Source organism: Camellia sinensis, chromosome 6, assembly GCF_055761805.1.
Source record: "Camellia sinensis isolate YWXY chromosome 6, ASM5576180v1, whole genome shotgun sequence".
Classification (NCBI taxonomy): domain Eukaryota; kingdom Viridiplantae; phylum Streptophyta; class Magnoliopsida; order Ericales; family Theaceae; genus Camellia; species Camellia sinensis.
The window spans coordinates 81,919,637-81,944,592 of NC_138966.1; positions in this window are offsets into that span (position 1 = coordinate 81,919,637).

Below are 24,956 nucleotides of genomic sequence, written 5' to 3' on the forward strand. Positions count from 1 at the left end.
CTTCAGGATCTCAAAACCATTTGACATGGACAAAGCTACACTTTTACCCTTGAGAGGCTCGCTGGGCCAAAAACCCGGAAGGGTGACCCAGGCAAAGGTTAGAGCAAGGAAAAGAAGAAAAAGAACAAAAAAAAGAAAAATGCAAAGAATGAAAAAAAAGAAAAAGAAGAAAAATGAAGAAAATGAAAGGAAAAGATGAAAAAAAAAATGAAAAGAAAAAGAAAAACACAGCTCGCAAGGTTGAAAACCTGGAAGGGCGGCCTTGGAAAAAGTTAGAGCGCAAAAGGAGAGGTTAATACCCGAGTGTTCCTTAACTCCCAAACTACGTAAGGCTTGATTCCCATCTTTGGGATACGTAGGCAACTTCATTATGAAGTCCAGCCGTAAAACACTTCAAATTTGACTGTGTCCATGCGATGGTTGTGGTCATTGTCTTCTCTGTATCCGAGAATTTGGTTGTATTTGTCACTGTGAGGACTGGTTGCCACGTGCTGCGGCGCTATTCAGACTAGGGGCAACTTTCCATTGCCGTGCAGTGATGCGGTGCTATTCAGACTAGGGGCAACTTTCAGTTGCCATGCAGTGCCGTTCAGACAAGGGGCAATTTTTCATTGTTTTGGATATGAGGTTATGCATCTCAAGAGTAAATCCTGCGTTGGTCGAGTAGTGGCCATTTACAAAAATAGTTTTTGAGAATTTTTAATGAGGTTGACTAATTCTCTCGAAAATTATTTCATTTTTTAACAACTGGACCATTTCTTGGACCCAAAAAAGGGAAATTTTCAATGCTCATAACCTGACTTGCATGATTTTAAATCAGAAAGTTGCACAAGTGTGTTAATCTAACTCTCATATTGATTAAAATTGTTTTAGTACAAAGCAAAAACAAAAAATGGTCAAAATGATGAACTAGGGGCACAGTTGAGTCAGGTTTTCTGTTTGTTCCCTGTTATCAACATGCTTGCCAGAAAGGGCACCGTATTTGCCAGAAAGGGCACAACTGAAGCTGATAGCAAAGGGCTGAAAGCTCTCTCATCCTCCAAGCAACGAGGTATCAAGCCAAGTGCGAAGCATGAACTGGAATGGGGCAAGATATTCCACTCCCTCATCTGGGCCAGATCTGATCACGTCCAAACTCCCCAGCACAGCATCGTCAACCGATGTCAGTTGCAGATCTGCTGTGCGTCTAGTCCCATTACAACCCCTTTGTGGGAGAAACTCACTGTTGTGAACAAGAATAAGAATCTGGTAGAATACCACGGGCAAGAGCCTACAACTTCCTGCCTATCCATCAACCACCCAGGTGAGGGATAAAAAATAAGAGATTGAAGAATAGAGAGATGTGCGCTGAGAAAAAAAGTGAGGAAAAGGGCTTTTTCAGAAAAATAGAGCTTGAGGGCCGAGTGATGTGAGAACCACAAATGAGAAAGGGTGGGAAACAATACCCGGAGAAATTGGCTCCTCGTGCATCGAGAGGTCTCTTGCCTTTATAACACAGTTGAGTGTTGTGTTTGTGTGTTTTTGTTTATTTCAATTCTTGTTTTGAGTTGTTTGAGTGTCAATAGATGTGTTTAGGTTGTTTTACCTTGTTTTTCCTTGGTTGAGTTGTGTTTAGGTTGTTCTACCTTTTGTTTTCCGTTGTTGAGTCGTTTTGGCTGTGGTCAATTGTAGGCTCAATACCCGGTTGAGAACCCTTTTCTTATCTCACTTTCAAAAAATCGTTTTGTGCTCATAGTACCGTGCCATTCTCCACATTTGTGCAAAACAGAATTTGTTCTTTCATAAAACCACAGGGTTCAACCCAGGTCATATGAGAACAGTAAAACCAGGACCTATCTGAAGCTATATAGGTTCCAGACTGCAAAGCAAAAGAAAAGAGGAAATGTCGAGCATCTGAGTTTGTTTCAACTTCAGTAAGTTCCGAGATTGCATTCCGTGTGCACCTCTTCAGGTCTTGCTAATGTTCCGAAGTATGAGTGTGCCTCTACCTCAAGCACAAGATCAAGTCTAGTTCAAGCCAGAATGGTGATCAGAAGTGCTCTCCCGAGTACCAGTCCTTGCCAGGGGCATCTTGGCCGTGTTTGCAATGAGTTCCTAGGAGACCGACTGTGACGGTGGAAACTAGAGTTCGAATGGCTATTGCCTAGAATGCAAAGGTTCGAGATTTCCGAGACTAAAGTCTGGTTTAAATACCCAGGGGTGTATCCCCGACTTGAAATCTGTATGGAAGCCCCATAGGTTGAGATAGCGCGTGCGCGGCTCAATTTTGGATACTGAACCAACCTAGTCAGTCACCCCGTTGGAGAATAGGGAAAGTTGTGAATATGGTCAGAAAGAAAAATGACATCCGTGGCTTTTACATACAGAGGTTACCCCTTCTCAGCATATCAGAACCTTTATACTGCGAGTTGAAAGTAAGTGATTGAAGAACAAAAGAGGGGGGTCCCTGTCAGAGTAGAGCGGTTCATCGCCACTCACCCCATGAGGTGCTTTCTAAAGAGCCGCTAGGTTTGTTTATTGCATTCCTTAAACATCATGCGTTGTATTGCATTGTACCTATCAAGTTTCTTTCTCATTCATGCACGATATTGTATGTACGGTTTATTTGAAGTCGGCGCAGCCGGCCGATATTGGATGTGCGGTTCATTCAAAGAAGCTCCGTTTAAGATCATTTACTTCATTCACACTTCATTTACTTTAGTGTATCTATCACACTTCATTTACTTCATTTACTTTAGTGTATCTATCATACTCTGTTCACATAGTGCATCTATTACACTTTGTGTTCATTTTTAGTGTATCCATCACACTTCATCATACTCTGTTCATATAGTGCATCTATCACACTTTGTGTTCACCTTTAGTGTATCTATCATACTCTGTTCACATAGTGCATCTATCACACTTTGTGTTCATTTTTAGTGTATCTATCATGCTCTGTTCACATAGTGTATCTGTCACACTTTGTGTTCACCTTTAGTGTATCTATCATACTTTGTTCACATAGTGCATCTATCACACTTTATGTTCATTTTTAGTGTATCTATCATACTTTGTTCACATACTGCATCTATCACACTTTGTGTTCATTTTTAGTGTAACTATCATACTCTGTTCACATAATGCATCTATCACACTTTGTGTTCATTTTTTGTGTATCCATCACACTTCATCATACTCTGTTCACATAGTGCATCTATCACACTTTGTGTTCATTTTTAGTGTATCTATCATACTCTATTCACATAGTGCATCTGTCACACTTTGTGTTCACCTTTAGTGTATCTATCATTCTTTGTTCACATACATCTATCACACTTTGTGTTATTTTTAATGTATCTGTCGTACTTTGTTGACATAGTGCATCTATCACACTTTGTGTTCATTTTTAGTGTATCTATCATACTCTGTTCACATAGTGCATCTATCACACTTTGTGTTCATCTTTAGTGTATCCATCACACCTGTTCATTTAGTGCATCTATCACACTTCGTGTTCACTCAGTGCATCTATTACACTTTGTGTTCACCTTTTGTGTATCCATCACACTTTGTTCACTAAGTGCATCTATCACACTTTGTGTATCTATCACACGCTTGCTTTGTGTATCCATGACACGTTTACTTTGTGTATCCATCACACGCACGCTTTGTGTATCCATCACACGTTCACTTTAGTGTATCTATCACTACACTTGCTTTGTGTATCTATCGCACATGCTTACTCACTCTGTGTATCTATCACACCTCGTTCACTTTTGTGTATCTATCGCACATGCTCACTAAGATTGCATAATCTTCTTACATCCTTTCTGCATGTAATGTAGTTTGGTTTTTATTCGCTAGCTTAAATTGTTGCATTTATTGTGTATATGTGCTTCATTACAGCTTCCTTTGCATGGTCATAAGTTATGTTCGGCTTTGTGCATGTCCTTTGCATTTTGCCCCTGCCTCCGGGCAAATCTCTTGTTTATCTCGCCTGTTTGTCTAAGTCTTCGGCCTCATCAAAAATGGGTCGTCTCTGGGCTTTGACATTCACTTCCGTCACTTATGACTTTCAAGTTCTGTTAAAGAGGGGCAACTGTAGACACCCCATTTTTGACCGACCTTAAGACTCAGACGTCATCGATTGAGCGCTCGGTGATGACGCATGTTGTGCTCGTTTCGAGGTCTCGAAGTTTCGGCTGAGAGCCTTACCTCCGAGCCTCGAGACTTTTTGTACTTTGCCTCGGTTTACGAACCAGGTCTTGTTTTCTCTTCCCGAAGGAAAGGAGAGGTCTCGTAGACCATCTCTCAGCGGCCCTAGGCTACTTTTCATGGTCGTAGACCACTGTTCTTGTTTCAAGACCAGTTTTCAATTTTCAGAGCCGTCGACCGTGCGCCTCGGTTCGGGAACGCTTAACTTTCTCCGTTTGGCACGATTTTTGGAGAGCTTGAACATTTTGAACCTTTGTTTTAGCTTCTTGAGGAAGCTTAAACCTTTTGAACCCTTTTTTTAGCTTCTTGAGGAAGCTTGAACCTTTTGAACCTTCGTTTTAGCTTCTTGAGGAACTTTGAACCTTTTGAACCTTTGTTTTAGCTTCTTGAGAAAGCTTGAACCTTTTGAGCCCTTGTTTTAGCTTATTGAGGAAGTTTGAACCTCTTGAACCTTTTGCTCTAGATTCTCCAAGAAGCTTGAACCTTTGCTCTAGCTTCTCCAAGAAGCTTGACCCTCTTGTTTCTTTATAAGAGAGGGCCTCCCTCTCCTTTAGAGAGGTTGAAAAAAATTGTCTAAGGCTCCAAGATATATCTCTCTTTATATCTCTATATTTTGGGTTCAAAAGGGTCTTGTTCTTGGCCTATTACACCACACCTCATAGCCACAGACCTCCACCATTCATCTGAGGTCTTTGGAGGGTATTTTCAGAGGTTGAAGAGTTGGTTTTGGGCTAGAGAAGCTGCTGGTTTTGCTGAGCTACAAGGGTAACCCCTTTTCCTTCTTTTTAGCATTATTTTGATCCTTCTCTTAGCCACATTTCCATACGTATTTAAGCTTGGTTGTCAACTGAAAAAAGTCTTATTTTAAGGTCTTTTTCATGTTTGTTTAATACCATTTTGTTGTTGAGGGTCGTCTACCATCTTGCATGCTTGTTTTGGCCTTGTTTTGTGCCATGCCATAAGGCCTTCGAGCTAGTCTTTTCTTGGCCTTCCAACCACTGAAATCCAGTGGATTTTCAGTGGTGAGAATGTGGTTTTGAGGGCCAAAATCAGAGAGGGGTGACCCTCTCTCTTTTTGTCTTGTTTACTAGCATATTTGGCCTTTCAAATGAGCCTATATTTTCACGCCTCCAAGCCTTGTTTCAGGCCCTTTTTGGTGACTTTTAGGGCCTGCCTAGGCTCTGTCCAGAGTTGGTTTTGTCATCTTGGGTGTGCCTCTTGCATATGTAGAATAATCCTATTCGTAGCTTATCAAAGGAGCATGTCATTCTTGCATGTGTTGATCACTTTCCAGTGGGTTTTTGGGCATTGTTTGGCATGTCATACCTCTATCTTTTGTTGGTTTAGTGGCCTCTTGAATGCCTCACATACTTGTAGTGTAAACCATGCTCACTAGCTTACATTGCATGTTGTTTAGGCCCTTGATTCTAAAATATTTGTCCATGTTGTAAACTGATTTTATTCATGATTTGGGCTGCCTTAGCTCTGTTTTGAGGTCCCATGGTCGAATGATGCTTGCCATGTATGCTTGTAGTGTAATAGCCATGCCTTGCTTTGAGTTTTGAAGCCTATTGCATGCTTATATTGAGGTGTTTGCATGTTTTAGTATCATTGTGTATGATATTTCAGAGCTTATTCATTCGCCATCTTCCCATGTTTATCACTCTTTAAGCGCATTTGAGAGTTGTGCTTGAAGACATCATCTTAGTCCATTTTGCCACTGTTTTGGGCCTACATAGGGACTGTTTGGGGTTGGTTTGGCCATTTGAGTATTGCTTTGCATGCCTATAGTGTAATCCACTTCACTAGTTTCGGTATTTGGGCCATCTAGCATGCATTGGGTGAGATGTTTGCATGATTCGGGACCATCTTGCATGTCATTTCAGAGCTGGAAAATATTTAATTGTATGCCATATTTCATGCTTACCATGCTTTGGTGGAGTTGCACTTTGTGCCTTAGGTTTGGTCCCTTGCATTTGTGCTTGTTTGCATGTGTGTTGTTGCTTCATTTTCATCATGTTTGGCCGCTGATTTGGGTGTGGCCAAGGCCCATCCATCGTGGTTTAAGTCCATCTTGCATTGTGTATGCCATATAATACATGTTGTTGCATGTTCGATCATTGCATTGAGTATGCCTTGTTCATAACATCGCGTATGTTAGTGCATTGTGTATGCATGCCATATAATCCATGTGCATTGAGTATGCCATTGATTAGTTCATAGCATTGTGTATGCCATTTGCATGCTTGCATGTCATCCTTTGCATGTATGTTTACATCACTTAGTCGCATTACATTTAGGATTGCATACTAGAGTTATATTTTGTATATGCCTTGCCGTTCTATTTGTTGCATTGTGCTTGGAGTAGGGCTTAGTCCAAACACGGGAAACAAGGAATGTTTCATACTCCAAGTGATCAAACGTGCCTCGATTCCCGGTCACCGACACTCTTGACCATCCATGATGTAGTTGTTGGTTTTAGTTGTTTATATGTGCATTCGTGTCCTAGTGAGTCGTGCAATCTGACTCCTCGGCGATCATGCATCGAGATGCGTGATTGGTGGCACGAGGATCGAGGACTACACTCACTGGAGCTTGTGCAATGATGGGGAGAGTGGTCATGCACACATATGTTGAAAATACTTTGCCATGCCCCTTTCTCGCTCTCTGTTGCAGCAAACCAGAAACCAGCAGCAAAAACTGGTCAGCAGCCTTCTTGAGCTTTGTACAGTGTTCTGGGACCAGTTGTAAACAAAGGCAAATCGGGGCATCGCGATGGATTTCCCGACAAGGCGACTTGAGCATGCATGCATCCCTATCATTCGGAACAAAGCTAAGGCAGTCCATTTTGTTTAATTTGCATGCTAGTTTCCTTACTTACTTAGTTAATTCGTTAATTAATTAATGTTGTGTAATAATTAGTTTAAGTAGCTTAGATTAGCTAGTTTATTCTGTACTATTCATTCGGACCCTCCGAGGAGGGCAATGTTGTAATAAGTGTGCGTGCGTGTGTGATGCATGCCTTCCAACCCCACGTCTTTCTCCCTTTTATTTACCAGCTTATGATGGTTAGTTTAGGGCACATTTCAATTAGCATACTTATGCTTGCATGTTTGCATCCATTTATTTGTCTTGCATGCACTGGGCTCGACGCATCATACTAACTGCATTGTATTTCAATTCCGAGTTGAATACGTGTATCAGTTGTTGCGTTTCATATGACATTTTAGAATAGTCGAGCCTATCTTAGTTGCATTTTTGCATGTGTTGCATTAGGCATTTCATCATAGTTAGGATTCATTCATGATTTCTAATTAGCTTCTTCCTTTGGCTTGGAGTACTCGGTAAGTATTTGTGCTTTAGCATCCTTACATGCGTGTGAGTGACTGCTTTGATAGCATGCTTACCATGAGGCTATTTGCTTATGTGATATAACTGCCTGAATGCCTATGGGTGAAGGTTGGGTTATTTGAATTGGAACAATTCACCAATTGAGAGTTTTAAGCTCACTTGAGAGTGGCACAATCATGTTTTCTTAAGCCCACTTGATGGTGGCAAATCCACGTCTTAGCCTACTTGCGAGTAACACCATCAAACCATCTTTCAAATAAACAAACATGAAATGTTTTGTTCCAACTCAAACAATCCAATCTATACTTGTATGTTGTGTGCATCACATAGTAATTCTAGGCTAATAAACGAAATAAGATCACATAATGTTTTCAAAACTCGATATCATGGTTAGCAGAGGCCGATCTTTGATCGGGCGAGCGGGGGTGCTCACGAAGTGACCTTCCCCGATCGTACCCAAGTTCCCGAGCCGAGGCAACTTTGGCGATGACGGACACGTGGCATTAGGCACGAGTCAGGGTTTCCTAAATTCCCCCAAAATAAAATATTTAGGTGGCGACTCTGTATCTGGCAAAGCAGTTCATATTTGGCACTTCTTTCTAAAAATCAATTTTTCAAAACGATTTACCGGATTTGGACTCTTTGATGATTCATCAGTCTCGCATTGCACTTCGCGAGATTAGATACAGGACCGTGACATTGAGTCCAAATTGTAGTAAGCCCCAATGAACAAAACGGGATTCCCTCCCGGGACATTCGGGGACGTCTACAGTTTCTGGCGACTCTGTTGGGGATTTAGAGAGCTTGACTTGAACTCATGATATCTTGTTTTGATTACACTTATGTGTTTCTTTGCATTATATTTGCATTGGTGCGCCTAGGACACCGTGTTTGCCATTTGCTATTCCTGGATGATTTGCTGAAGGCTTGCTTTGAAAAGCATGCCATAAGGCTGACCGATTACGGGCTCTGCCACGATGAGAGCACAAACCCCAGTTTTTACCGGGGCACTCTTTTTGACCATAAGACCTAGTGTATATTCGGAATCTAGAGTGACCATTCCAAGCTAGGACAGGTTGCTTAGCCGATTGTAGGTTGTGTGAAACCGCTGTGTGCATAGTGAAACCCTAGCTCCTGACAAAATAGGACAGGAAAACCCTACCCCTCCATAGGGGTGTTTTTGGCTCTCACTTGTTTGCTATGTGCTTTTAGAGTGTGTCTCTACATGAATGCATATATCAGTTTGCAAGTTTGGGTATCAGGCCTGAGGGCATCGGTATCAGTGTTTTGAGAATCAGTTATATCTATGGGTATCAGATTCAGTTTTGGGGCAGAATTCAGTAGAGAGCACTGTCATTCAGCTTTGCTCATATCTGTTCTAGTGAAATTGGGCTGAGATGCTGCTTGTTTTCTCTTTTGCTAGGTAGTCTTGGGAACCATAGCTTCAGAAGGCTTTGATATCCCTCGGGTACATTGGGCTTGTGCTGATAGACTTAGTCAGGTTAGAGATTCAGTTCAAGGGCAATCGGTGTTCCTTTGCCAGAGGCAGGGTAAAAAGGCCAGTCAGGCACAGATCATCAGTTCAACAGTCTTCGGATCAGTGATCATTATCCACCTCACCTGTGCGCAGTTGGGCTGAGATATCTGTTTCCACCTCAGAAAGGGGATACACACTTATTCAGTTAGATCAGCAGTTTTCAGTTAGCATGGAAGAGATGATGCATCAGCTCCAGGAAAGTATGAAAACCATGCAGCAGGACGCTGTTCGTCAAGCAGAATTTGCCAAACAATAGGCCGAGGTCATGGCTCAACAGGCAGAGTTAATTGCCAGGCTACAACAGCAAACCGGAGCATCCGCTTCACACCAAGCTCCTCTCCCACCAAGAGTGCCAATACTCGAGGAGACAGCTAATGTCCAGGAAGATACGGACATTCTAACGGGGCTGGCTCCGCCTCCAATCCTACCCCAGCTATCCAAAGCACAGACCAACCTGCCGGATTCTCCCTTTGTGTTTGAGGTGGACCCCAAGGCACTAAAAGTAAGCAATCTTGAAAAGTTATTCAAGAAATCTTAGGGTGTGAAGTCCATTCCGGACATAGAGGATGGATACACCGATTCGGCGGTGACATTACCGGACCAATTCAAGATGCCACATATCGCTCGTTTCGATGTTTCTGGAGACCCAATGGTGCACCTCCACCTATTTTCTGACATCCTGAGGCCAATGGGTTTGACCATAACCCAAAAGTTGTCACTATTCGGTTGAACCATGCCTGGGATAGCCGCAATCTGGTATGCGAAATTGGAGGACTCTGTGAAATAGAACTGGAAAGAGCTGGCTGAGGCCTTTATTGCTCAATGCTTCTACAATACACAGATTGAGGTCACAACTCGTGATCTCAAAGTAACCCGCCAAGAGCCAAAGGAGAGTTTCTTAGAGTTCGTGGCGAGATGGAGAGCAAAGGCCTCAATGATGACTACAAGGCCTTTCGACAAAGATCAAATCAGGATGATTGTTCGGAATCTACATGGCAAGCTGTTGCAAAAGATGGTCGTCCTACCACTGTTTACCTTTCTAGCCCTTCATGAAATGGGGGTTCAAATCGAGGATGCCATCAAACAAGGAATCTTTGTGAAAGATGATGAGCCTTTGCGGAAGAATGTTGTTCGCAGTTCCAATGCTACTACTGATGGTAGCATAGCTGCAAAATGCTTAGAAGTAGACTCCATCACCACTTCCCTCAATGGACAAAAACCCGCCACTTTAAATCGGCCCCAAGTCCGAAAGTTCAATCCTCTTTACATGAGTCTCTCTCAAGCTTTGAAAAAGCTACGAGAAGAAGGGCACCTAGAACTCCTAGAACCCCAACCCCTTCTAAATCCTCTTCCACCAAGATATGACCCAACTAAATACTATGCCTATCATCAACAACACAGTCATGATACGAACAGTTGCATCCGCCTCCGTCATAAGATTCAGGATCTTATTGACAAAGAGACCCTAGCTCCACCCAAAGGACCTCAGGTTAGTACTGACTCGTCACCTCTCCACCTCAACCTCATCCATATACTACCATCCACCTTTGACCCCAGCATATACATCACCCCAGCCCATCTACCCAAGCCTGAGGTGTTCATTCCGGAAAGCATGGACTTATGCATGATGGGTGCACCTGAACTCCAATCATCTCAAACTCGTGAACCCACTACTTCTGAGTTGATGAGAATGATTGAAGATCTTCAAAGAACTATGACAGATCTGGCCTCCAGGACATTGGCTCTATCATCGGCCACATTACATGCTAGGAGTTTCACGACAAAAGGCTCTCCAATCTTGGGACAGGTTGTATTGGAAGAAGGCCAATTCCTTGGAAAAGTGGAGGCCAATGGTAAGAACAAGGTAGGGGCAGGAATTGATCCCCATGAACACCTTTTGTGGGCTGTGGAGGCTTTGAAAGTGAAAGGGCTAAACAAACAGCAAGTGCTTGCAGTTGTTGTAAAGATTGTGGAGGATACTTTCGTCACTCAGAATGAGAGCAGTTCGAAGCAAGGGGAAAACCGGGAGAAGGGTCATCGTACTAGAAACGATCTTTTGAGCTCTAATCCTGTACTTGGAAGAGATCGACAAACTAGGCCAGCACTTGCCAATCCCTTTGCTGGTGCGTCCAGCAAAAATCCAGAAACTTTAAAGTACCAACCCCGAGGTCAGAGGGTCTTCCATGCCCTCTATATGCCTTTGTCCAAAGCTCTTAAAATCCTTGTTAGACAAGGCCATCTCAAACCCCTTGAGCCTCGGCCTCTCCCGAATCCTCTTCCGGCTACGCATGACGCTGCCCAATACTGTGCCTTCCATCAACAAACCGGTCATGGCATCGACAATTGCTTTCGTGTTCGCCACGAAGTGCATGATTTGATTGACAACGGGGTCATTACCGCGCCAAGCTCGGCAAAGTCTATCGGCACTGGATCGGTGAACTTAGGGGATGATATGACCATGTAATCGGGGGATGAACTAACTGCGGGTGGCGCTCGATTTACTCCAGACGTGGGAATGGCACGCACTGTTTTGAGCAATATGCAAATACTAGTTTTGGTACTTTCTGACTTGGGTATTGGGTCAATTTTGTTGTTTTGTATATAGTCAGTCTTTTTGTACTGAGTCAGTCGGGTCTGTCTTGTTTTATTGAGTCAGTCCTGTTGCGTTGGAGTTGGGTGATTCCGGGGGTGTTATCTCGGACATCACTATCTTGTTTTGTGTTTGTCTTTTTGTTTTCTTTTTAGTCTGTTTCTGCCTTGGAGCTAGTTATGCCAACAGATCTGAATGAAACAGTAGTGATTTTCACACTCTTATGTTTGCTTATGCCTTGCACCAGTTGTGCCAGAAGTTTAGAATGAAATGACGGTGCATTTCACCTGCTCTTCTGTGCCTTGAAATTATTGCATTGACCTATGTTTTTTAAAAAACTTTTTGAACACTGTGGTGAAAACGAAGAGGAAGGAATTCCTCGGGATTTGTGAAAATTTGATCATTTGAGAGAAAGAGAGGCATGCTAAGCCCTTAATGATTGAGATCATGTTTGTTAATATGAGTACTGTCACACCTCAAAGCTGTCCCTAAAAGTTTGGGCATGACCTATTCAGAAACGGACGTATAACCTGGTGTACATAACCTACGGGGCCTTATCGGAAGCATAAAATACAAACATAATATAGATACAAACTACTCCATTGAGCTATTTCTAATATGCCAGGATCTCATACATCACATACACCATCAAAGGCGGACAAAGTTTAAAGCTATATCCCTGGACATCGGTCATATCCACATACATTTACAGTTCCAACCCCATGATTGGGCGTATACAAAAAAAAAACATGAAGTTATGTACATCAACCTTAGATGGACGCTTAAATAGCAAGCCAACATTATAACAACTTCACAAAATGAATGGCTTTGTTTAGTGCCTGAACACGTAAAGGTTGACAAAAGAAGACGGCATCAAGGCTAGGACTGACCTCCGGATTGATGACCTACAGAAACAGACATAATAGAGAGTGAGCTAGGCTTAGTGAATAGTAATACATAATAAATGATGCTTAACTTGAAACATGAAATACATTAATACATAATAAGATGCAGAGTTCACACGGTGAGTCTGATTCTGTGTTAAGTATATAATGGCCTTAGGCCCAATCTGGCAACATAAGCATGTGGCTATAAGCCCTTGAAACGTGATGGCACGAGGCCCTTAAAACATGTGGCACGAGGCCCTTGAAACATATGGCACGAGGCCCTTGAAACATACTTGAAACTTATGGCACTAGGCCCTTGAAACATGTGGCACGAGGCCGTTGAAACATATGGCACGAGGCCCTTGAAACATGCTTGAAACTTATGGTACTAGGCCCTTGAAACATGCTTGAAACTTATGGGAGTAGGCAAAATGTTCACCTTCTCATCATCATGCATTAATATTAAGAACGTTCATGCATTAACATTAAGAACATTCATGCATTAACACTAAGAACATGTGCATAATTATCATTAATAGAATGCTAAGGGCAATCATTATCTGTAGTAAAGCGTACTACTACTCACAGGGTTGAGATGACGTGTTACTTCCTCCCGGAGTGTGTCCTGCACACATTAAAACTTGCACATTAGTTCCTTTCTCTTTCTTAAGTCATTCCCGGAGTCATTACACTTTGCATGAATGTACAACTATCTTAAAATCATCAAAAAAATATTCTAAAAATACCAGCGAGTCAAGCATGCAAAACGAAGCGAACCATGTTTCCAGCCCGGGCCGCACGTGCTGCCAGACCCTCCGCTCGAGCGGCCATGCACCGCACGTGCGGTCCTCCCCCTCCGCTCAAGCGGCCGTAGACAGTATGCATTCCCAGTTTTTTCTTTCTTGGCTGCACGTGCGGCCATGACCTCCGCACGTGCGGTGGTGACCCCTGTTTTGGGGCAGCTCGGTTCCAACCCAAATTTCAACATCACCAAGTCAATTTACTTGCAAACCAAGATGAAATTCATGCAATATATTAACCTAACATCACCATAGCATGGATTGGAACTTGAGCAACACAAAATACACATGTTTAGAAGCTTAATCAAGTCACAACTTTTTCAATTTTCATCCTTGAATTCAAGTCAAATAAAATCTACCTTGGCCAATACATAGAAATGATTCCACTTAGATGAATTTTACACAAGAATGAAGCTTAAAAATCACCTACAAACATAATCACAACCCATATGGACATGAACTAGGTCTTTACTTCATAACCCATAAACAAAACTTAATTGTTACATACATAGCCATGTTCATATCTTGGTGTTCAAGTATATCAAGGAGGAATGAAATGTGATTTCCCTTACAAGGTTCAAAATAACACATCAATCAACATGAAGAAACACTTATTCAATTCTTTGGGTGCCATACACACACACACACAACCTTAATTTGTTTGAACATCCAAGAAATTCTTCATCTCTTAACAAGAGAGGAGTTAATGAAAGTAAATCACCCATACCTTGAGCTTCAATTTCTCTCCAAGCCCTTCTAATTTTGCCCCAACTCACCTCCGTGTTGTTTTCCCCTTTTCTTCCTTCTTCTCTTATTTTCTTACCCTCTCCAAGAGATAGCCACGAAAATTGAATCCCCGAATCAAATGTTTGATAGATAGATGTAAAGGTGAATAGGACGAAATCCAGTCGTTTAATCATTCCGAAATTGAAATTTCGTAAACATGCTTAATATTACTTAAAAATTATGTTGATCACAGATATATAATTAATTTCAGATAATTAAGCTGTTAAGGCCTCTAATTTCTGATTCAAATGTGTGAATAGTGACAGATAATGTTCTTGTGAAATAGATAGACACCCTAAAACATGGAGTTCGTTTACTTAATCTTAATTTCTCGTTAGATTTCACAACAAGCATTAAAAGCACAAATTAAGGACGAAAAATATATCAGAGGACATGTGAGAGGGTCGGGTTATTACAAGTACTAAGAAGGATCCTGGCTTGATCCACATTGGTTCCGCACTACCTTCAGCGCGAGCGACTAGTCGCTTTCTTAAAAGATTTCAAAAAATGTTTTGCGCGGTCATGCGAAGACCTGTGTGAAATCGCTTTTGAGATTGTGCAGCTTAGGATCGCTCTCAGCCTCGAGACTCGACCCTTTGCTTTCGAACCTTGAACTTAGATTCAAAATGTTCAACGATCAACCACAATATAAGGCCTGTGCGGCCGAATCAGAAGCAGCCCTTGAATTAGGGCAAAGAAAATCAGATCAAGAAGATCAGGTTTTGTCAAAAGAAGCTTGCGAAGCTAGATCAGAAGTAACCCTCGAACTAGGGGCAAAAAAATGTCAGATGTGCTCGAAAAGTCAAAAATGGGGTCATTGCTCAAGCTAATGAAGATCTGCAAGAATGCCAAATCCCATAAGGGAGGAAAGAAGAAAGTGTTGCTAAAGGATAACCGAGTTCCTATCCACAACACTAGGGGCAAATTTAGCCCCCTATTGGATGAACTCCTGCATCGTCAGTGAACAGGAGCCATTCTCCTGGATTCAGATGACTTCAGGATCTCAAAACCATTTGTCATGGACAAAGCTACACTTTTACCCTTGAGAGGCTCACTGGGTCGAAAACTCGGAAGGGCGACCCAGGCAAAAGTTAGAGCAAGGAAAAGAAGAAAAAGAAGAAAAAAAAATGCAGACAATGAAAAAAAAAGAAAAAGAAGAAAAATGAAGAAAATGAAAGGAAATGGTGAAAAAAAAAGAAATGAAATGAAAAGAAAAAGAAAAACATAGCTCGCAAGGTTGAAAACCCGGAAGGGCGGCCTTGGCAAAAGTTAGAGCACAAAAAGAGAGGTTAATACCCGAGTGTACCTTAACTCTTGAACTACGTAAGGCTTGATTCCCATCTTTGGGATACGTAGGCAACTTTATTCTGAAGTCCAGCCGTAAAACACTTCAAATTTGACTGTGTCCATGCGATGGTTCTGGTCATCTTTGTCTTCTCTGTATCCGAGAATTTGGTTGTATTTGTCACTGTGAGGACTAGTTGCCACGTGCTGCAGCGCTATTCAGACTAGGGGCAACTTTCCGTTGCCGTGCAGTGCTACGGTGCTATTCAGACTAGGGGCAACTTTCAGTTGCCATGCAGTGCCATTCAGACAAGGGGCAATTTTTCATTGTTTTGGATCTGAGGTTGTGCATCTCAAGAGTAAATCCTGCATTGGTCGAGTAGTGGCCATTTGCAAAAATAGTTTTTGGGAATTTTTAATTAGGTTGACTAATTCTCTCGAAAATTATTCCATTTTCCTAAAACTGGACCATTTCTTGGACCCAAAAAAGGGAAATTTTCAGTGCTCATAACCTGACTTGCATGATTTTAAATCAGAAAGTTGAAAAAGTGTGTTAATCTAACTCTCATATTGATTAAAATTGTTTTAGTACAAAGAAAAAACAAAAAATGGTCAAAATGATGAACTAGGGGCACAATTGAGTCTGGTTTTTTGTCTGTTCCCCGTTATCAACATGCTTGCCAGAAAGGGCACCGTATTTGCCAGAAAGGGCACAACTGAAGCTGATAGTAAAGGGCTGAAAGCTCTCTCATCCTGCAAGCAACGAGGTATCAAGCCAAGTGCGAAGCACGAACTGGAATGGGGCAAAATATTCCACTCCCTCATGTAGGCCAGATCTGATCACGTCAAAACTCCCCAGCACAGCATCGTCAACCGATGTCAGTTGCAGATCTGCTGTGCGTCTAGTCGTATTGCAACCCCTCTGTGTGAGAAACTCACTGTTGTGAACAAGAATAAGAATCTGGTAGAATACCACGGGCAAGAGCCCACAACTTCCTGCTTATCCATTAACCACCCAGGGGAGGGATAAAAAATGAGAGATTGAAGAATAGAGAGATGTGCACTGAGAGAAAAAGTGAGGAAAGGGCTTTTTCAGAAAAACAGAGCATGAGGACCGAATGATGTGAGAATCACAAGTGAGAAAGGGTAGGAAACGATACACGGAGAAATTGGCTCCTCGTGCATTGAGAGGTCTCTTGCCTTTATAACACAGCTGAGTGTTGTGTTTGTGTGTTTTTGTTTGTTTCGATTCTTGTTTTGAGTCGTTTGAGTGTCAATAGATGTGTTTAGGTTGTTTTACCTTGTTTTTCCTGTGTTGAGTTGTGTTTAGGTTGTTTTACCTTGTTTTTCCTGTGTTGAGTTGTGTTTAGGTTGTTCTACCTTTTGTTTTCTGTTGTCGAGTCGTTTTGGCTGTGGTCAATTGTAGGCTCAATACCCGGTTGAGAACCCTTTTCTCATCTCACTTTCAAAAAAATCATTTTGTGCTCAGAGTGCCGTGCCATTCTCCACATTTGTGCAAAACAGAATTTGTTCTTTCATAAAACCGCAGGGTTCAACCCAGGCCATACGAGAACAGTAAAACCAGGACCTATCTGATGCTATATAGGTTCCAGACTGCAAAGCAAAAGAAAAGAGGAAATGTCGAGCATCTGAGTTTGTTTCAACTTCAGTAAGTTCCGAGATTGCATTCCATGTGCACCTCTTCAGGTCTTGCCAATGTTCCGAAGTATGAGTGTGCCTCTACCTCAAGCTCAAGATCAAGTCTACTTCAAGCCAGAATGGCGATCAGAAATGCTCTCCCGAGTACCAGTCCTTGCTAGGGGCATCTCGGCTGTGTTTGCAATGAGTTCCTAGGAGACCGACTGCGACGGTGGAAACTAGAGTTCGAATGGCTGTTGCCTAGAACACAAAGGTTCGAGATTTCCGAGACTAAAGTCTGGTTTAAATACCCAGGGGTGTATCCCCGGCTTGAAATCTGTATGGAAGCCCCATAGGTTGAGATAGCGTGTGCGCGCCTCAATTCTAGATACTGAACGAACCTAGTCAGTCATCTCGTTGGAGAATAGGGAAAGTTGTGAATATGGTCAGAAAGAAAAGCGGCATCTATGGCTTCTACAAACAGAGGTTACCCCTTCTCAGCATATCAGAACCTTTATACTGCTAGTTGAAGGTAAGTGTTTGAAGAACAAAAGAGGGGGGTCCCCGTCAGAGTAGAGCGGTTCATCGCCACTCACCCCATGAGATGCTTTTTAAAGCGCCGCTAGGTTTTTTTATTGCATTCCTTAAACATCATGCATTGTACTGCATTGTACCTATCAAGTTTCTTCCTCATTCATGCACGATATTGTATGTACGGTTTATTTGAAGTCGGCGCAGCCGGGCGATATTGGATGTACGGTTCACTCAAAGAAGTTCCGTTTAAGATCATTTACTTCAGTTACACTTCATTTACTTTAGTGTATCCATCACACTTCATTTACTTTAGTGTATCTATCATACTCTGTTCACATAGTGCATCTATCACACTTTGTGTTCATTTTTAGTGTATCCATCACACTTCATCATACTCGGTTCACATAGTGCATCTATCACACTTTGTGTTCACCTTTAGTGTATCTATCATACTCTGTTCACATAGTGCATCTATCACACTTTGTGTTCATTTTTAGTGTATCTATCATACTCTGTTCACAAAGTGCATCTATCGCACTTTGTGTTCACCTTTAGTGTATCTATCATACTTTGTTCACATAGTGCATCTATCACACTTTGTGTTCACCTTTAGTGTATCTATCATATTTTGTTCACATAGTGCATCTATCACACTCTGTGTTCATTTTTAGTGTATCTATCATACTTTGTTCACATAGTGCATCTATCACAGTTTGGGTTCATTTTTAGTGTAACTATCATACTCTGTTCACATAGTGCATCTATCACACTTTGTGTTCATTTTTAGTGTATCTATCATACTCTGTTCACATAGTGCATCTATCACACTTTGTGTTCATCTTCAGTGTATCTATCATACTCTGTTCACATAGTGCATCTATCACACTTTGTGTTCACCTTTAGTGTATCTATCATACTTTGTTCACATAGTGCATCTATCACACTTTGTGTTCATTTTTAGTATATCTATCATACTCTGTTCACATAGTGCATCTATCACACTTTGTGTTCATCTTTAGTGTATCCATCACACTTGTTCATTTAGTGCATCTATCACACTTCGTGTTCACCTTTAGTGTATCCATCACACTTGTTCACTCAGTGCATCTATCACACTTTGTGTTCACCTTTTATGTATCCATCACACTTTGTTCACTAAGTGCATCTATCACACTTTGTGTTCACCCTTTGTGTATCTATCACACGCTCGCTTTGTGTATCCATCACACGTTTACTTTGTTTATCCATCACACGCACGCTTTGTGTATCCATCACACGTTCACTTTAGTGTATCTATCACTACACTCGCTTTGTGTGTCTATCGCACATGCTTACTCACTCTGTGTATCTAGCACACCTCGTTCACTTTTGTGTATCTATCGCACATGCTCGCTAAGATTGCATAATCTTCTTACATCCTTTCTGCATGTAATGTAGTTTGGTTTTTATTCGCTAGCTTAAATTGTTGCATTTATTGTGTATATATGCTTCATTATAGTTTCCTTTGCATGATCGTAAGTTATGTTCGGCTTTGTGCATGTCCTTTGCATTTTGCCCCTGCTTGCGGGCACATTTCTTGTTTATCTCGCCTGTTTGTCTAAGTCTTCAGCCTCGCCAAAAATGGGTCGTCTCTGGGCTTTGACATTCACTCCCGTCACTTACGACTTCCGAGTTTTGTCAAAGAGGGGCAACTGTAGACACCCCATTTTTGATTGACCATATGACTCAGACGTCATCGATTGAGCGCTTGGTGATGACGCATGTTGTGCTCGTTTCGAGGTCTCGAAGTTTCAGTTGAGAGCCTTGCCTCGAGACTTATTGTGCTTTGCCTCGGTTTGTGAACCAGGTCTTGTTTTCTCTTCCCGAAGGGAGGGAGAGGTCTCGTAGACCATCTCTTAGTAGCCCTAGGCTACTTTTCGTGGTCGTAGACCACTGTTCCCGTTTCGAGACCAGTTTCCGATTTTCGGAGCCGTCGGCCATGCGCCTCGGTTCGGGACCGCTTAACTTTCTCCGTTTGGCACGGTTTTTGGAGAGCTTGAACATTTTGAACCTTCGTTTTAGCTTCTTGAGGAAGCTTGAGCCTTTTGAACCCTTGTTTTAGCTTCTTGAGGAAGTTTGAACCTTTTGAACTCTTATTTTAGCTTCTTGAGGAAGCTTGAACATTTTGAACCTTCATGTTAGCTTCTTGAGGATGCTTGAACCTTTTGAACCCTTGTTTTAGCTTCTTGAGGAAGTTTAAACCTCTTGAACCTTTTGCTCTAGATTCTCCAAGAAGCTTGAACCTTTGCTCTTGCTTCTCCAAGAAGCTTGAACCTTTTGCTCTAACTTCTCCAAGAAGCTTGAACCCTCTTGTTTCTCTATAAGAGAGGGTCTCTCTCTCCTTTGGAGAGGTTGAAAAAAATTGTCTATGGCTCCAAGAAATATCTCTCTTTATATCTCTATATTTTGGGTTCAAAAGGGTCATGTTCTTGGCCTATTACACCACACCTCATAGCCACACACCTCCACCATTCATCTAAGGTCTTTGGAGGGTATTTTCAGAGGTTCAAGAGTTGGTTTTGGGCTGGAGAAGCTGCTGGTTTTGCTGAGCTACAAGGGTAACCCCTTTTCCCTCTTTTTAGCATTATTTTGATCCTTCTCTTAGCCTCATTTCCATACGTATTTAAGCTTGGTTGTCAACTGAAAAAAGTCTTATTTTAAGGTCTTTTTCATGTTTGTTTAAGACCATTTTGTTGTTGAGGATCGTCTACCCTCTTGCATGCTTGTTTTGGCCTTGTTTGTGCCATGCCATAAGGCCTTCGAGCTAGTCTTTTCTTGGCCTTCCTACCATTGAAATCCAGTGGATTTTCAGTGGTGTGAATGTGGTTTTGAGGGCCAAAATCAGAGAGGGGTGACCCTTTCTCTTGTTGTCTTGTTTACTAGCATATTTGGCCTTTCAAAGGAGCCTATATTTTCACACCTCCAAGCCTTGTTTCAGGCCCTTTTTGGTGACTTTTAGGGCCTGCCTAGGCTCTGTCCAGAGTTGGTTTTGTCATCTTGGGTGCGCCTCTTGCATGTGTAGAATAATCCTATTCGTAGCTTATCAAAGGAGCATGTCATTCTTGCATGTGTTGATCACTTTTCAGTGGGTTTTTGGGCATTATTTGTCATCTCATACCTCTGTCTTTTGCTGGTTTAGTGGCCTCTTGAATGTTTCACATACTTGTAGTGTAAACCATGCTCACTAGTTTACATTGCATGTTGTCTAGGCCCTTGATTCTAGAATATTTGGCCATGTTCTAAACTGATTTTATTCATGATTTGGGTTGCCTTAGCTCTATTTTAAAGTCCCATGGTCGAATGATGCTTGCCATGTATGCTTGTAGTGTAATAGCCATGCCCAGCTTTGAGTTTTGAAGCCTATTGCATGCTTATATTGAGGCGTTTGCATGTTTTAGTATCATTGTGTATGATATTTCAGAGCTTATTCATTCTCCGTCTTCCCATGTTTATCACTCTTTAAGCGCATTTGAGAGTTGTGCTTGTATGCCCCATTTATGAGCCATTGCATGAGCTTCATTTTTGCGCACTTCAAGACATCATCTTAGTCCATTTTGCCACTGTTTTGGGCATGCATAGCGACTGTTTGGGGCTGGTTTGGCCATTTGAGTATTGCTTTGCATGCCTATAGTGTAATCCACTTCACTAGTTTCAGTATTTGGGCCATCTAGCATGCATTGGGTGAGGTGTTTGCATGATTCGGGACCATCTTGCATGTCATTTCAGAGCTGGAAAATATTTAATTGTATGGCATATTTCATGCTTACCATGCTTTGGTGGAGTTGCACTTTGTGCCTTAGGTTTGGTCCCTTGCATTTGTGCTTGTTTGCATGTGTGTTGTTGCTTCGTTTTCATCATGTTTGGCCACTGATTTGGGTGTGGCCGAGGCCCATCCATCTCATTGTCTATGCCATACAATCCATGTTGTTGCATGTTCGATCATTGCATTGAGTATGCCTCGTTCATAACATCGCGTATGTTAGTGCATTGTGTATGTGTATGCCATTTGCATGCTTGCATGTCATCCTTTGCATGTTTACATCACTTAGTCGCATTATATTTTGGATTGCATACTAGCGTTGCATTTTGTACATGCCATGCCATTCTATTTGTTGCATTGTGTTTGGAGTAGGGTTTAGTCCAAACACGAGAAACGAGGAATGTTTCATACTCCAAGTGATCAAACGTGCCTCGATTCCCAGTCACCAACACTCTTGACCATCCATGATGGAGTTGTTGGTTTTAGTTGTTTATATGTGCATTCGTGTCCCATTGAGTCGTGCAATCCGACTCCTCGGCCATCATGCATCGAGATGCGTGATTGGTGGCACGAGGATCGAGGACTACACTCCCTGGAGCTTGTGCAATGATGGGGAGAGTGGTCATGCACACATATGTTGAAAATACTTTGCCATGCCCCTTTCTCGCTCTTTGTTGCAACAAACCAAAAACCAGCAACAAACACTAGTCAGTAGCCTTTCGGAGCTTTGTACAGTGCTCTGGGACCAGTTGCAAATAGAGGTAAATCGGGGCATCGTGATGGATTTCCCGACAAGGCGACTTGAGCATGCATGCATCCCTATCATTCGGAACAGAGCTAAGGCAATCCATTTTGTTTAATTTGCATGCTAGTTTCCTTACTTGCTTAGTTAATTCGTTAATTAATTAATGTTGTGTAATAATTAGTTTAATTAGCTTAGATTAGCTAGTTTATAATGTACTATTCATTCGGACCCTCCGAGGAGGGCAATGTTGTAATAAGTGTGCGCGTGTGTGTGATGCATGGCTTCTAACCCCACGTCTTTCTCCCTTTCATTTACCAGCTTATGATGGTTAGTTTAGGGCACGTTTCAATTAGCATACTTATGCTCGCATGTTTGCATCCATTTATCTGTCTTGCATGCACCGGGCTCGGTGCATCATACTAACTGCATTGTATTTCAATTACGAGTTGAATACGTGTATCAGTTGTTGCATTTCATATGCCATTTTAGAATAGCCGAGCCTATCTTAGTTGCATTTTTGCATGTGTTGCATTAGGCATTTCAGCATAGTTAGGATTCATGCATTATTTCTAATTAGCTTCTTTCTTTGGCTTGGAGTACTCGGTAAGTATTTATGCTTTAGCATCCTTGCATGCGTGTGAGTGACTGCCATGATAGCATGCTTACCATGAGGCTATTTGCTTATGTGATATAACTGCCTGAATGCCTGTGGGTGAAGGTTGGGTTATTTGAATTGGAACAATTCACCAATTGAGAGTTTTAAGCTCACTTGAGCGTGGCAAAGTCATGTCTTCTTAAGCCCACTTGAGGGTGGCAAATCCACGTCTTAGCCTACTTATGGGTAACACCATCAAACCATCTTTCAAATAAACAAACATGAAATGTTTTGTTCCAACTCAAACGATCCAGTCTATACTTGTATGTTGTGTGCATCACATAGTAATTCTAGGCTAATAACCTGAATAAGAGCACATAATGTTTTCAAAACTCGATATCATGGTTAGTAGAGGCCGATCTTTGATCGGGCGAGCGAGGGTGCTTATGAAGTGACCTTCCCCAATCATGCCCAAGTTTCCGAGCCGAGGCAACTTTGGTGATGACGGACACATGGCCTTAGGCACGAGTCAGGGTTTCCTAAATTCCCTCAAAATAAAATATTTAGGTGGCGGCTCTGTATCTGGCAAAGCAGTCCATGTTTGGCACTTCTTTCTAAAAATCAGTTTTTCAAAACGATTTACCAGATTTGGACTCTTTGATAATTCATCGGTCTTGCATTGCACTCCACGAGATTAGATACAGGACCGTGACATTGAGTTCAAACTGTAGTAAGCCCCAATGAACAAAACGGGATTCCGTCCTGGTACGTTCGGGGACGTCTACAACAGTGTACTCCGAGCCAAAACAGAATCTAGTTAGAAATCATGCATGATCCTAGCTATGTTAAGATGCCTAATGCAACACACGCAAAATGTAACTAAGTAAGCTCGGCTGTGTACAATGGCATATGAATGTGACATTTGATACATGTATTCAAAGAAGTGTATTGAAATACAATGCGGTTTGAATGATGTGCCGAGCCCGGTGCATGCAAGACAAATGAATGATGCACACAAGTAAAGCATAAGTATGCTAATTGAAACATGCCCTAAAACTAACCATCAAAAGATGGTAAATAAAAGGGAGATAAACATGGGGTTGGAAGACATTCACACACTCACGCACACTTATTACAACATTGTGCCCTCTTGACGGAGGGTCCTAATGAATAATCTAAGCTACATCTAAGCTAAGCTAGCTAACTAATCTAATAATCTAATTAGACTAATTATTACACAACACAAATTGAGTGACTAGCTACAACTAGTTATTACAGTACTTTAACTAATCAACAAATTAATTAAGTTACAAAACCAACTAAGTATGAAAAGTATCTAAATTAGGCTTCCACAGCTCCGCCTTGAACAATAAAGGATGCATGCTCGGTCGCGTCCTCCCGGAAATCCACCACCTTGCCTCAAGATGCCTCTGTTTGCACACTTCTGTACTTTTGAAAATTATGCCAACTTCTAGAATGTTTCTGACCCACCTTAGGAACATGTTGAGGGATGGTCGGCCAAGAAGGATGGCCATTGGCCAAAGTTAATAGCCATCGGCCACTTTTGATAGCCGATCAGCAGCCTTGGTGGTCGGTCGGTAGCTTTGATGGCCAGTCGGCCACTACTTCCTGCAATTTCTCCTTTTGCTGCAACAGAGCACAAACAGAGGCATGACAGTGTATTTGCAAGGGAATGTGTGTGCAACCACACTCCTTATCATGTCTCAAGCTCAAAGGAGTGTAATGCTCGGCTCTCAAGCCACCAATCACGCATCTCGATGCATGATGGCCAAAGAGTCAAGCTTGCACAATGTTGATGAATGCACAAATAACACATAGGACTCGAGAGGCCTCCACCCTATCATGCACAATCAAAGGGGACGGCGACCAAGAAATGTGACACGTTTCATCACTTCAAGTATGAAACATCTCATATTTCTTGTGTTTGGATTAACGTCCGATCCAAACATATGTAATGCAACTCAAATATGTTATCTTTGCATGTTTTACTTGGTTCAGTTTTGTTTACTCATTTGAACATTACCAATCCATTCATTAATCAAACTTGTCCAAATATGAGAGTCCTCTAATGAGAGAGAGGTCTATCAAAGAGAATGGTTTAAGGCATGGGAGAGAGCAATGCCTTTGACTAGGAGTAACCCTCAAAAGAGGGTTGAAGCCATTTAAGCATAGGCCTCGATCCCAAGCATTAA